Here is a 12564-nt window from a genome sequence, read left to right as displayed (position 1 = left end):
CGGTCGTATTCTAAACAACTCTTTATAATTCCCAAAATATTTCATTTGAGCTAATTTTACTTCCTAGGGTGTTTTCCCTACACTTGGTAAAGAATGAAAGAAAACTGATATTGTAATGAATTTGTTAATAGCATATTAGTAGAATAGAGAGAAAATATAAAAAAACTAGATAGAAAAGCAGTCTTGCAGACGAGGAGCAGGCGACGGCAATGGAAGAGGGCCCAGAGAAAAAGGACAAGAAAACAGCGGGCTCTATATAAGCAAATCCTAAGGTGTTTCCCAGAAAACACCTCCTGCAGACAAACGCTTGTAAACTAAGTTTTGACTGTAATTTTATTTTACTTAATTTCTTTTAGTATTTTGTATGTAAACTACTTAATCTATAATTAAAAAAACTATATTACTTATAACCAAGAAGCTAGCCTGCCGAAAAAGTGTCTGATTTCTAAACTGAGCTGAACAGACCACGGACCTATTTTGAAAGTATGAGATTTAAAATACTTATTAGAACAGATTCAACTTGCTTTACCAAACCTGAGAATAATTAAAATAAGGTAGAAGGTGTATGAAATTTAGCACCATAAAACAGTATGTATGCATTTATATCACAGTAGTACCTTGAAAAAATAAAACTTTAAGAAATGAGCAGCTTTATTGAGCATGCCCTAAACACTAACAAAAAAGGATTTACATTTGGCAGATGCTGTTATCCAAAGTGACTTATAGTGCTCTTATTACAGGGACGATCCCACTGGAGCAACCTGGAGTAAAGTGTCTTGATCAAGGACACAATGGTGGTGACACTGCAGAGATCGAACCAGCAACCTTCTGCTTACCAGTTCAGTGGTTTAGCCCACTACACCACAAAACTTATGAAGCTACAACAGAAATGATCATGTAATTGTAAAAATATGAAATGAAATATGGCAAGAAACAGAATGCTGACATGAATTGTAAAATGTTCACAGCCTTACATCTGCTTAATTGTTTTACAGTTAGTCATGCTCATGCAGAGCACACAAATGTTTGGAGCAGACACAGTGGCAGCCAGATTGTCCCGCACATCTTCTCCCACTCTTGCTTCAAGGTTGAGGGGTTCAGGGGTCCATCAGCATGGTCTTCCTCATCCTCTGGATCAACAATGTCTCCATTGAGAAGAGCAGCAACAAGGGACATGATGGATGGCAAAGACAGGCGAAGGTGTTCATGGTGGTCAGCTGCTTCATCAAAATAAAGCTGCAGAATTGGCACAGCTGTGTTGAGATGGCAGTAGGATGTGGGGTTCACTGCTTGGAAATACATGATTGTTAGAACAACAAGTTTGAATAAAGCTTTGTTTCATGTCTTGTTGACTTGTATATGCATTTATTTATTGTCATTGTTACTTTTATTAATTATTTCACTTTTTTATTAATTATGCTATTATTATCAGTAAATGTATATATTTTATTACTTCATGCATTAATACATTGCTTGACTGTAAATTGAAATGTATTAATTTGTCTACTGTGTATTCATGCATAGTTATGTCATATGACAGAACATTACATTTTGCTTGTTTTACTAAAGTAAAACAAAAAGTAATATAAATAAGTACTGGTCAGCATTTATAAATATTATTGTGTGCAAGTGTTGGGGTTGGCTAGCAAAGGCCACTGGGGTAATTCTGGAGTAATCTTAATTTTTAAGTAGTTTATACTTACATTTTTTGAGTATGAAATCAACCAAAGGGGAGAAGACGAGATCTTCGAGCAGCTGTCCGACATCATCTTTGTGCAGACATTGCTAACACTGAGGAAAACCGCACTAGGTAGGGTTGTGGAGTTACTAGTGCTGTGAGGTGTTAGTGCACCCGTCACTTAGATCTTTATTTTTATTGCAGGACCTATAATGACAGGGAAGGTCAGGGAAAATACCATGGTTGCATCTTTAACAATGAACAATAATAATGACCAAAACAAAAAACAAAACAAAAACAAATCTGGGTTACATCATAGTTTGATGTAGTATACATAGTGTATCATAGTTAGAGTATATCATAGTTTGAGATTATAAATAAGACACAGACAAAGCATGATGACGTTAAATATTTAGAGGTTAAATATTTTGAATACATCATCAATCCATAAAGTATTTTATTTATTTGTTTGTTTATTATTTATAAGCCTGAGGGATGAAACTAGAGCTAATTCAACAAGAAAAAGAGGAAAACGTAAAGGAGATTTATGCCACTTTTGCTTGTGGATGAACATTTTTGCAATTAAAATAAAGAAATTAACAACATATTCCACAAAATTCAGGTTTTTGTAACAAAAAATAAACTTTTAATAAACTTTAAATGAACCCAAAATATATTAGTTGTAATTAATAAAAAAGACCACAAAATGCAAGTTTAATCAATATCAAGATATTTACAGATAGATGAATTAAACCTGTCACTCATATCTTTTAAGTTGCTGCGCTTGTGATAATGTCGTAGGTCACATGATAACGTCAACATGGCGGATTATGTCCAGATTGCATTCATACTCAACGAGATTTGGCTATTAAGTACCTACTCTTTTAGTGCTTGTTAAGTACATACTTATTGAAATTAAACACCTACTCATTGAGTAGGCCGTTTCAGATGCAGCCACTGTCTGTGCCTGTGTATGCTGAGTGAGAACAAGTGCTTATATCTTTGAGTTAGGTGTGTGAGTTAGGTATACTTATTTGCGATGTGTCAGCAACGGTTCCTTAGCTTGCTTACCAGTCTATCCTTGTGTGGGTAACTAGAAGGTATTGTATCATTTATCTCTGTTAAATAGTTTTTGGTTACTTGGGAAATGTAGGGAGAGAGTGCCTTTTTATTTTTGTGTACAATCATTGTCTCCTGTTTTTTTTTTTTTTTTTTTTTTTTTAGTTGAACAGCATATGCAGTTCAACTAATAAAGATCTTCATCAGTGGCAAACAATGGGATGCATTTGCAGATTTGCTTTTAATTGACTGTAGGTCCACTGCTACTTAATTCGATGTTCCGAGTGAGAATGAGAAACCATTTCAGACGATTCAGTGCATGCAGGGAACTGAACAAATCATTCAAACTGATTCGCGAACCAATATGGACAGTTTTGCCAGCTTGTTTGGTCAAGTCTTTGAACAGAACAGAATCGACTCAAAAGATTTATTCATTTGTGAATGGGGCATCGTTCTTGAAAAAAAGAGACAGCGTGCTTGGAATAAACGACGCATTTCTTAACATGTAAAGTATTGCATTAAAATAAAGTAACAAGAGGAACGACGCCCAACGTAGTGAAGTAAAAGTACAGATGTTCCATTACAAATGTACTCAAGTTAAAGTACCCACATTTAAATCTACTCTAAAAAGTACAAATTTTCCAAAAACTACTCAAGTAAATGTAACGAAGTAAATGTACTTTGTTACTACCCACCTCTGTCAAAGAGCACACCCAGATTCCTTAAGATGAAGACTTAACAGAGCAGCAAATCAAGTGTTAGACAGTATTCTAGGTTATTATGTGAAGAAGTTTTTGGTCCAAAAATTAGAATCTCTTTCTGAATTTAGTAGTAAGAAATTACTGGTCATCCAATTCTGGCATTTTTGGGGCCCTTATCATGCTCAAAAACTCTCGAAACTTTGCACACACATCAGAATCGTCGGCCATCAGGGCCGGGCAGAAGCTGGTATCCGGGCATGGCAGGGGGTCTCGACAGCGCCCCCTTGAAAGGTGTCTAAAAACTTGGTCCATATATCAAACACGCTTGCAAGTATTTGTATGAAACTCGGTACACATATACCTCTTCAGGCCTAACAACTTTCATGCTCTAAGTTATACGTCACCTCAACAGGAAGTGAGTTATTATGGGTTGTTCAAATTAAATTTTTCATTTCAATAAGTATGTGTAAGTTAAAATTAGGCAGATAATTGTTCTTTGGTTAAAATAAGTCAAATAATATTCATATGTCAAATATATTAAGCACTAAAGGGCAGCAAATACCTACATAATAGTTTTTTACAAAACTTTGTTTTTAAACACTGTTTAAATGTATAATTATATTCAGTGGGTACTGATAAAACGTCTCGATTATGTATTTAACGTTAGTTCCCTGAATAGGGAACGAGACGCTGCATAGTCGGTATGGGAACACCTGTGCATGATTGCGTCGTGAAGCACTTATGAAATCAGTCCAATGGGGTGACGGAACCCCGTCATAGGTGGGTGACGTCACTGACCAGGCACTATAAAGCCTACCCAAAAACACTCTCATTCAGCTTCTGAATCCTGAAGCAAGGCGCTTACAGGCACGCCGGGAGTATGGCAGGGCGACGCAGTGACTCGTTCCCAATTCGGGAACTAAGGTTATATACATAATCGAGACGTTCCCTTTAAAGGGAACTCATGCTGCGTAGTCGCTATGGGAACGACAATCCCAAAGTCGCCATATGAGCAAGTGACCGTTCGTGTGAAGCTGAGGCACACACCTCACAGTAACACCTGCCCCCTGGAGTGGAGCCGAGGTCTAACTCAAAACCTCACATAGGTATGCAGTGATGACCATCCTGCCGCATCACAAATGTCAGATAGGGAAACCCCTGAGATTAAAGCCTTGGAGACAGCCATACTCCTAGTCGAGTGAGCCCTTACAGCCAATGGTGAAGGCTGTCCAGATGACTCATAAGCGAGTGAGATGGCCTTGACCACCCACTTGCTCATTCTCTGCTTGGACGCTGGGAGACCTCTTCTAGGTGCTCCAAAACATATAAATAGTTGATCAGATTTCTCCACATGGCATGTGGACATAAGCATCCAGTGCTCTAACTGGGCACAGCAGATTTAGTTTTTCCTGGTCCGATGACGTAAACGGAGGAGGACAGAAGGCCTGCAGCACAATAGGTCTCACAGCATTAGTGAGGATCATAGGAATGTGTCCTGGTCTGGGATGAAGAAAAGCCTTAACATTTCCAGGCACAAATTCGAGGCACGATGGAGATACCTCCAATTCTCTTGAGAGACGAAATAGTGAGGAGAAACACTGTTTTAAGTGTTAAAAAAACTTTTCTGGCACCTCTTCGATGGGCTCGAAGGGGGCCAAAGAAAGGCTTTGTAATACAACAGCCAAATCCCAAGCCGGTACTCTCGTGCAAACTGCAGGTCTAAGCCTCAAAGTGCCACGAAGGAAACGAGATATAAGCAGGTGTCTCTCCAGAGATACTCCACTGAAAGGAGCGTGGTAAGCAGCTAAGGCCACCACGTACACCTTTAGTGTGGAGGGGGATAACCATAAAGAAAATCTTTCCTGCTGCAGGAACTCCAGTACTGCGCTAACCGGACAGTTAACAGGATCCCACTGGTGATTTTCACACCAAGAAGTAAAAAACCTCCACTTCAAGGAGTAGAGTTTCCTCCTGGAGGGAGCTCTGGATTGGAGAATGGTCTCAACAACCTCGGTTGAGAGACCGTAATCTATGAGCTGTGCCCCCTCAGAGGCCACGCCCACAGCTTCCATAACTCTGGGTGGGGGTGCAGTATCAGACCGCCTGCCTGAGAGAGAAGGTCCCTTCTGATCGGAATCTCCATTGGAGACCCGTCGAGAAGGTATACCAGGTCCGAGAACCATACTCGGGCTGGCCAGAATGGGGCTACTAATAGCAGACGGTCCCGTCCTGGCATACTCTCTCCAGAACTCCCAGGAGCAGCACAATCGGGGGAAATGCCACCACTGCAGTGGTCTCATGTTCAACAGGCCAAGTTTAAAGTTTAAATGTGGATGCCCTGCATACACAAGGGCATCAGAGCCGCGTCTACACATTTAGTGAAGGTGCGGGGTGACAGAGCTAGGCCGAAGGGAAGAACCCGATATTGGAATGCTTCGTCCCTGAAAGCAAACCTTAGGAACTTCCTGTGTTGCGAGAGGATTGATACATGGAAGTATGTATCTTTTAGATCCATCGTGACAAACCAGTCCTCGGACCTGATTTGTGACACGATATATATTATTGTCAGCATTTCAATCTTGAGCTTTGCTACTGTTTGATTATCTGATGCAGATCTAAAATCGGACACAATCCCCCATCTTTTCTTGGCACAATGAAATAGTGGCTGTGAAACCCTGACTCCCTTTCTTTCTTTCTTTCTTTTTCTTTCTTTCTTTCTTTTTTATATAGCGCTTTTTACAATGCAGATTGTGTCAAAGCAGCTTTACATTGATAATTGGCATATAATTTTTCCTTTTAAAGAATAATGTCAGTGCAGGCAGATCAAAAGCACTGTTGAATAAATGTCAAGGATACTGTTGAATATCAAATGTCAAGTCAAATTAAATTAAATTAGGGCTGCATGATTAATCATAATTTATCACGATAACGATATAAGCTTCTCTCGATTGATTTTAAATAATCGACACGATATTGGCCCGCTCTATGAAAATGAACATAATTTGGATTGCTGCTGGGAGGAAGAACCCTTTTTATAGCCTCCTTTCACAGAAGACTCTCTACCTCTTGTGCCATCACCAGAGCCTGAATCTGATCCGGCGCTGAACTGCATACCCATTTTCTATTGTGTGCAGGACCCACTGTAGATATAATCTTACAGACTTAACTCTGTCAGAAAATCTACTAAGGGTACCAGCCTCTTGAGGCTGGCCTCTGGTAAAATATGGGCAGCCAGCACAATGCCCTGGAGCAGAACCCCGGCAGGGAACAACTGGCTTGGCTGTGCTAGAGGGCGCGGGCCACCCTCAAATGACACGCGGGGAACCACTGCGCCCCGGCATTGCGGCGGGGTTGGCAGAGCGCCCCCCTGAGGGCACCGAAGACAGATGGGCACCATTGAGAGAGGTGAATGCCACTTGACTCCGGAGGGGACCACCCTCAGTTGTTGTTTTTTTTAGGGAACCAGCCTCTCGAGACTGGTTCCTGGTGTGTTTTGGGCAGACAGCACAATGCCCTGAATCGATGCACCAGCAGGGAACAACTGGCTTGGCTGCCTCAGAGAGCCACCCTCAGGTGACTCGCGGGGAATCACTGTGCCCCGACGTTGCAGCGGGGTTGGCAGAGCACCGCCCTGAGGGCACCAAAAGGCAGACGGGCACCATATAATGAGGTGAGCGCCGTCTGACTTTGGAGGGAAAAACTACTCAGGGAACCATCCCCTTGAGGCTGGGCCCCGATGTGTTTTGTGCAGCCAGCACAATGCCCTGTGGGGGCACCGAAAGGCAGACAGGCACCATATAATAAGGTGAACGCTGTCTGGCTTCGGTTTCGACAAAGCTCTTAGCAGCAATGACGGTCCTCGGATCCGTCTTGCCCTTCGAGGACTTCGCCGCGAGCGTGTTGCCCCGCCTCCCAGCTCCTTGAAGGGGAAGTACGGGAAGCAACGCTCTGTTGTCAGCGTGTGGAGTTCGTGATTTAAGGGATGATACAGACTGAGGGGAAAGATGGCTCGCAAGCGTCTCTTCCCTATAACCGTGCCTTCTCATACCCAGCACATTACTGTATGATGTAAATATAATATAAATTTCACTCACCAAAATAAATAAATGGAAGACGGACAACAATAAATAGGACCACCAATTTCACATGTAGCGCTTGAAGGCACAGAAGCTGAATGAGAGTGTTTTCGGGTAGACTTTATAGTTCCTGGTCAGTGACGTCAACCGCCTATGATGTTCCGTCACCTCATTGGACTGATTTCATAAGTGCTTCACAATGCAATCACGCAGAGGCTTTCCCATAGCAACTACGCAGCGTGAGTTCCCTTGAAAGGGAACAGTCTCTGTGTGTGTGTGTTTGTGTGTGTTACAGTCTTGCAGGTTTAACCCCTTCATCGCTATGTCCTTTTTCTGCATTATAGGATAGGAAATGTCTTAGGCCTTCTCTTCTATAAATTTGTATAACAAAATTAAGGCAAAGAACCAGTTCATTTGTAGTTCACTGAACTATATAGTTTTATATAATTAGTTTAATTTAGTTAATGAAAGACTTTTAATAAATTAATCTGAACGTAAAATATTTTTAACAGCTAATGATAATCTGCTATAAATAGTTTTGGGAAGAACAGGAAGTCAGTTATGGTCAGCTTGTAGTCAAGACAAAGAGGATGCTAAATTGCGAGCGGATTTTTGATATCTCAAACGGTTTGGCCGTGGCGAGGCAACCAATTTATGGCAAGATAAGGGAAACAGGAAATGTGTAATAACGTCTGCATACATTGCTTTTTATGAAACTTCACCTGTGTGTTCGTTATAGGATGCTGATCACATGGATGGGACTATTGTGAGTCAAAGTTATAGTGCCACCAATTGGCAGCAGGAAGTGTGTCATTTTCAAAATGCTTTGAGATCACCCTCTTTTTTTAACCGTTTTGTTTCAAACTTCATCATTGTAATGTCAATACACAGCAGACATAGACCTGTGAAAGAATCGTGATCTCAAACACTGTTGCCATGGCAATGCATCAAACTTTAATTTTCATTTTTGATGCTTTTGAGATGCTTAGCATGCTTCAAATTGCATGAAACTCGATTCATACGTCAGAGATGTCAGATGTAGACATGGGCAAAACCGTACAAACAGGTGGGGAGGAGTGTCTCAAACCCATCCAAAACAAATACTGAAGTTTGATCTGTTGCTATCGCAACAGTGTTTGAAAAATATAACAAATCTTTCTACAATCGTTATGTCTTGACATTATTCTAATGAAGTTTGAAACAAATTGGGTAAAAATTAGAGGGTGATCTTAAAGCATTTTGAAAGTAACACACTTCATGCTGCCAGTTGGTGGCGCTGTAACTTTGACTCACAATAGTCACATCCATGTGATCAGCCTCCTACAACAAACACACAGCTGAAGTTTCATAAAAATCAACCAATGTATGCAGAGGTTATAACACATTTCCTGTTTCACTTTTTTCACCATAATTTTGTTGCCTCGCCACGGCCAAACCGTTTGAGATATTAAAATCCGCTTTTACGTCCTCAATGTCTTGACTTCATGCTGACCGAGTTTGGTGGTGATCGGATTAATCGCCTAGGAGGAGTATATCAAATTCCAGAGCATGCATTTTTCAAACAACCCATAATAGCTGACTTCCTGTTGAGCTGGCACATAACTTAGACCAGTGGTTCCCAAACTGGGGTACGCGTACCCCTTGGGGTTCGTGAGGTGACAATAGGGGGATGCGAACAAAATGCTGAATAATTCATTTAATTCTACCTTAAAATAATATTAAAATTGAGCATGTATTTCTAATTGCCAAAATGCCGTAAATCCAGTACATTTAATCTTATTACTTCATCATTTGCAGTCAAAAGTGACTGTATCCACAGAAGCAGCATACATAGATTGCAGTCTGCTGCCTTAAATCGCGTTAAATTACTGTCGTTCTCGACAATGCACCTTTTTTAAAGTGGGGATTTAGCATTTACTCGAATGAAGAACAAATAGACACAGGTAGTCGATTAATTTCAATTTAAGACTCAAACTTTCTCCGATACAAAAACATACCTTGTGTGAATTCTTGTATTTAATGATGATAACGAGCAAGAATGCAATTGTACCCAAATATCCACGACTGCAAACGTGACATTATTACAACAGGTCAAAAAAATAAAACATAGCCTACACTTACAGTACTGTCAGTATTTACTTTATTTTGCAATGAAATAAGCAAATTAGCTCTAACGAAAACCAAAGCAGAACTAAAACACATGTATGTGTTTCCTGAACAATTCTGCAGCTTTGAACGAATTGTGAGTCAATGATTCAATGATTCATTCACAGCCATTTGCTTCGTTACTGAATGAATGGCTTGATGACTCACTCATAATAAACAGTGACTTGCTGCCACCTACTGGTGGTTTTAGTTTTAATTTTTAAAGGTTTTACTTAGTTTTACCATCATTGCATTTTTCTCTATTGAACATTTTTTATTTAAAACATTATTTATTTATAAAGTTATTCATAAAGGTAAAAAAAAAAATCACTGGGAAATCAGTTTAGGGGGCAAATATTGTACCATGCAAGCGTGTTTGATATACGGACCAAGTTTTCGGACACCATTCAAGGGGGAGCTGTCGAGCCCCCCTGCCATGCCCGGATCCCATCCTTTGGGATGTCCTAATGGCCGCAGATTCCAATATGTGTGTGCCAATTTTCAAGAGCATGTTAAGGCCACCAAAAAGCCCCGGATGACGGAAAAAAAAATTATCCTTAGAAAAACAAAAGGGCCCTAAGTGGCTTGGGCCCTAATAGTCAAGTCAAGTCACCTTTATTTATATAGCACTTTTTACAATGCAGATTTTGTCAAAGCATCTTAACATTGATAACTGGTACATAATTTTGGCTGCACAGTAGATTTTCAAGAATAGTGTCAATACAGGCGGATCAAAGCACTGTTGAATAAATGTCAAGAATACCGTTGAATATCAAATGTCAAGTCAAATATCTGTCTTTGACCGATATTCATTGTGAGGTGTAAAATACTGTAATTACTTTGTAATTGCACATACAAGGAATTCTGCCCTTTATTACATGATTCTCGCCAGTTGACAATACCTAGAATATCAAAAAACAGTCTTTCTAGCATTGTTAGGGGGCACAGACACACTCTGTCAGTTTAAATCTTGACTAAAAGCACTGTTCGCTGATGGCCAGAACTGGCCTCTCAACTGAGCATAGTTTCTCCCAAGGTTTTTTTTCTCCAATTGTTATCACCTATTTGTCACCTGATGTCACCTTTTGGAGTTTGAGTTCCTTGCTGCTGTCGCCTTTGGCTTGCTTAGTTGGGGTCACTTGACACTTGATATTCAACAATGTTTTTGATCTGCTTGCATTGGACCCAATTGTATGCAAACTGAACTGAGCTGGACAATGACATGACTATTTTCTGTAGTGCTGATATATAGATAAATTAATTAAATTAATAATTATTGATTTTTATTTTTTTTTTTACAATGGAATGAATCAATACTGAATTTACTTTGGCTGCTATGCAGCCAAAATTATTTACCAGTTATCACTGTAAAAGGCTGTACAGACCGGGACTGTACTGGTGCTGTGCAGAGTGAACGTGCAAATTCACTCCCTGACAGTATGTGGTGCTTTGTGCTTAACGGTAGTGCAAATAAACATATTTATGATATTAAAGTTAAAGAAAATAAAAAATGCAGATATTAAATGGCATATATATGACATATGATAGATATGGTAGTCAGAAACGGTAGTGCAAATAAACATTTATGAAATAGACATTCTCAACTATATTTCTTGAATGTAAAAGAAAACAAACAAACAAACAGTAGAAATACAGAAATAATACACATCTATTGGTGTGGCCAAGAAGTGGCAGAGCACCCGTAGCGTGCGTCTCAATCAGCTCCCTAGTTCCCTAGTCAGGGCACTGATGTCGGCCACATTCATTTACACGGTACACTGATTCACGACCTAGGAAGCCAGGGAGCTGTTTGAGACGCAGTGATAGTTTGTAGGGGTCTTCCTCGTCTACTTACTTCCTCTTTGCGTCTTGGTATCAATGTGTGTTTGGCAAGACCGTTTTGTGCTTGAGCGCAACCAAGTCCTGTTTTACTGTAACTTCAGCAGCTCCAGACACGTGAACAAAAGCGCCACTCTCATTGGTCTGCCAGTTTTTAACGTGGCGCATCAAACCAAAAAAAAATGAACCCAAGGCATTTTTTTTTGTCTCAATTCAGGGGCTACGCACTTCGAAGTGCATGAAAGGGGTGGGGTTTTGGAGAGGAAGGTTGCCAGGTCTGCGCAACAAAACCATCCCAAAAGTAGTGTAATCACAGCACAAGTGTAAAAGTATCCCAATCCCAGACGTGACAATAATGAGCCGAGCGTCTTTACATGGCTAGCAGCTGTGTGATGAACAGCTGACAGTTGACGTTCATGTGTGCATTAAAGTTTTATGGCTTTCTATTGGGTTTTGACATGCTTCACTGCCGGCGACGACGGGACACTGGATCAAAATATGTATGGTTAAACTATGTAATGTTAGTTATCAAAAAATGATTCTAGTTCGCATGGATCCATGGAAACGACAATTTTTTCTGTATTATGCGAACCAAACAAGTAATTTGGCAATGTCACTTTGTAAAAAAGACTAAGCGTCTGTGTACATACACATTCAAACACACAAACTAAACACTTAAATGAACGGTAAGAACACATTAAAAGTCTTCTGTTTTCAGTTAAAAAAAAGTGTAATTTAAGTGGTTAATAAGTTAATAATTTACAGTTTTTACAACGGAAGCGATTCAATCAAAAACCTACTTTAGCTCGATAACTTTTTCTTAGAGCTGCTGTAAAGCCAAAACAATCTCTGTCCATTAATTTTCCTATTATCACTGTGAAAGGTGTTTCACCACTGTTTGAAGAATTTATCTTCCAGAATCTGGCAGTAAGGTGTGGGAGTTCACTTTTAGTCCATCTCTTATCCTGAAATGTCCATCTTGCAGAGATGGACTAAATGATCTTCCAAAACTTACTGCCAGATTCTGGAAGATAAATTCTTCAAACAGTGGTACAAGAGGATGTGG

At 40.0% G+C, this 12564-nt stretch overlaps 1 protein-coding gene across 1 annotated transcript in view; it reads right to left on the bottom strand.

Annotated features, from left to right (window-relative positions):
* Positions 1–547: 547 nt before the first annotated feature.
* Positions 548–12564, bottom strand: part of si:dkey-237i9.1 (SEC14-like protein 1) — a 281973-nt gene continuing 269956 nt past the window's right edge. The window contains exons 16-17 of the transcript XR_010893428.1: positions 1704–1885; positions 548–1289 (exon numbers count right to left, since the gene is read on the bottom strand). The gene's annotated coding sequence lies outside the window, so the exon portion shown is untranslated. The remainder of the gene's footprint in view (positions 1290–1703; positions 1886–12564) is intronic.

This window comes from Chanodichthys erythropterus, chromosome 21 (genome assembly GCF_024489055.1).
Source record: "Chanodichthys erythropterus isolate Z2021 chromosome 21, ASM2448905v1, whole genome shotgun sequence".
Classification (NCBI taxonomy): Eukaryota; Metazoa; Chordata; class Actinopteri; order Cypriniformes; family Xenocyprididae; genus Chanodichthys; species Chanodichthys erythropterus.
The sequence above is the reverse complement of the archived record's forward strand: the minus strand, read 5'-3'. Positions and strand labels throughout refer to the sequence as shown.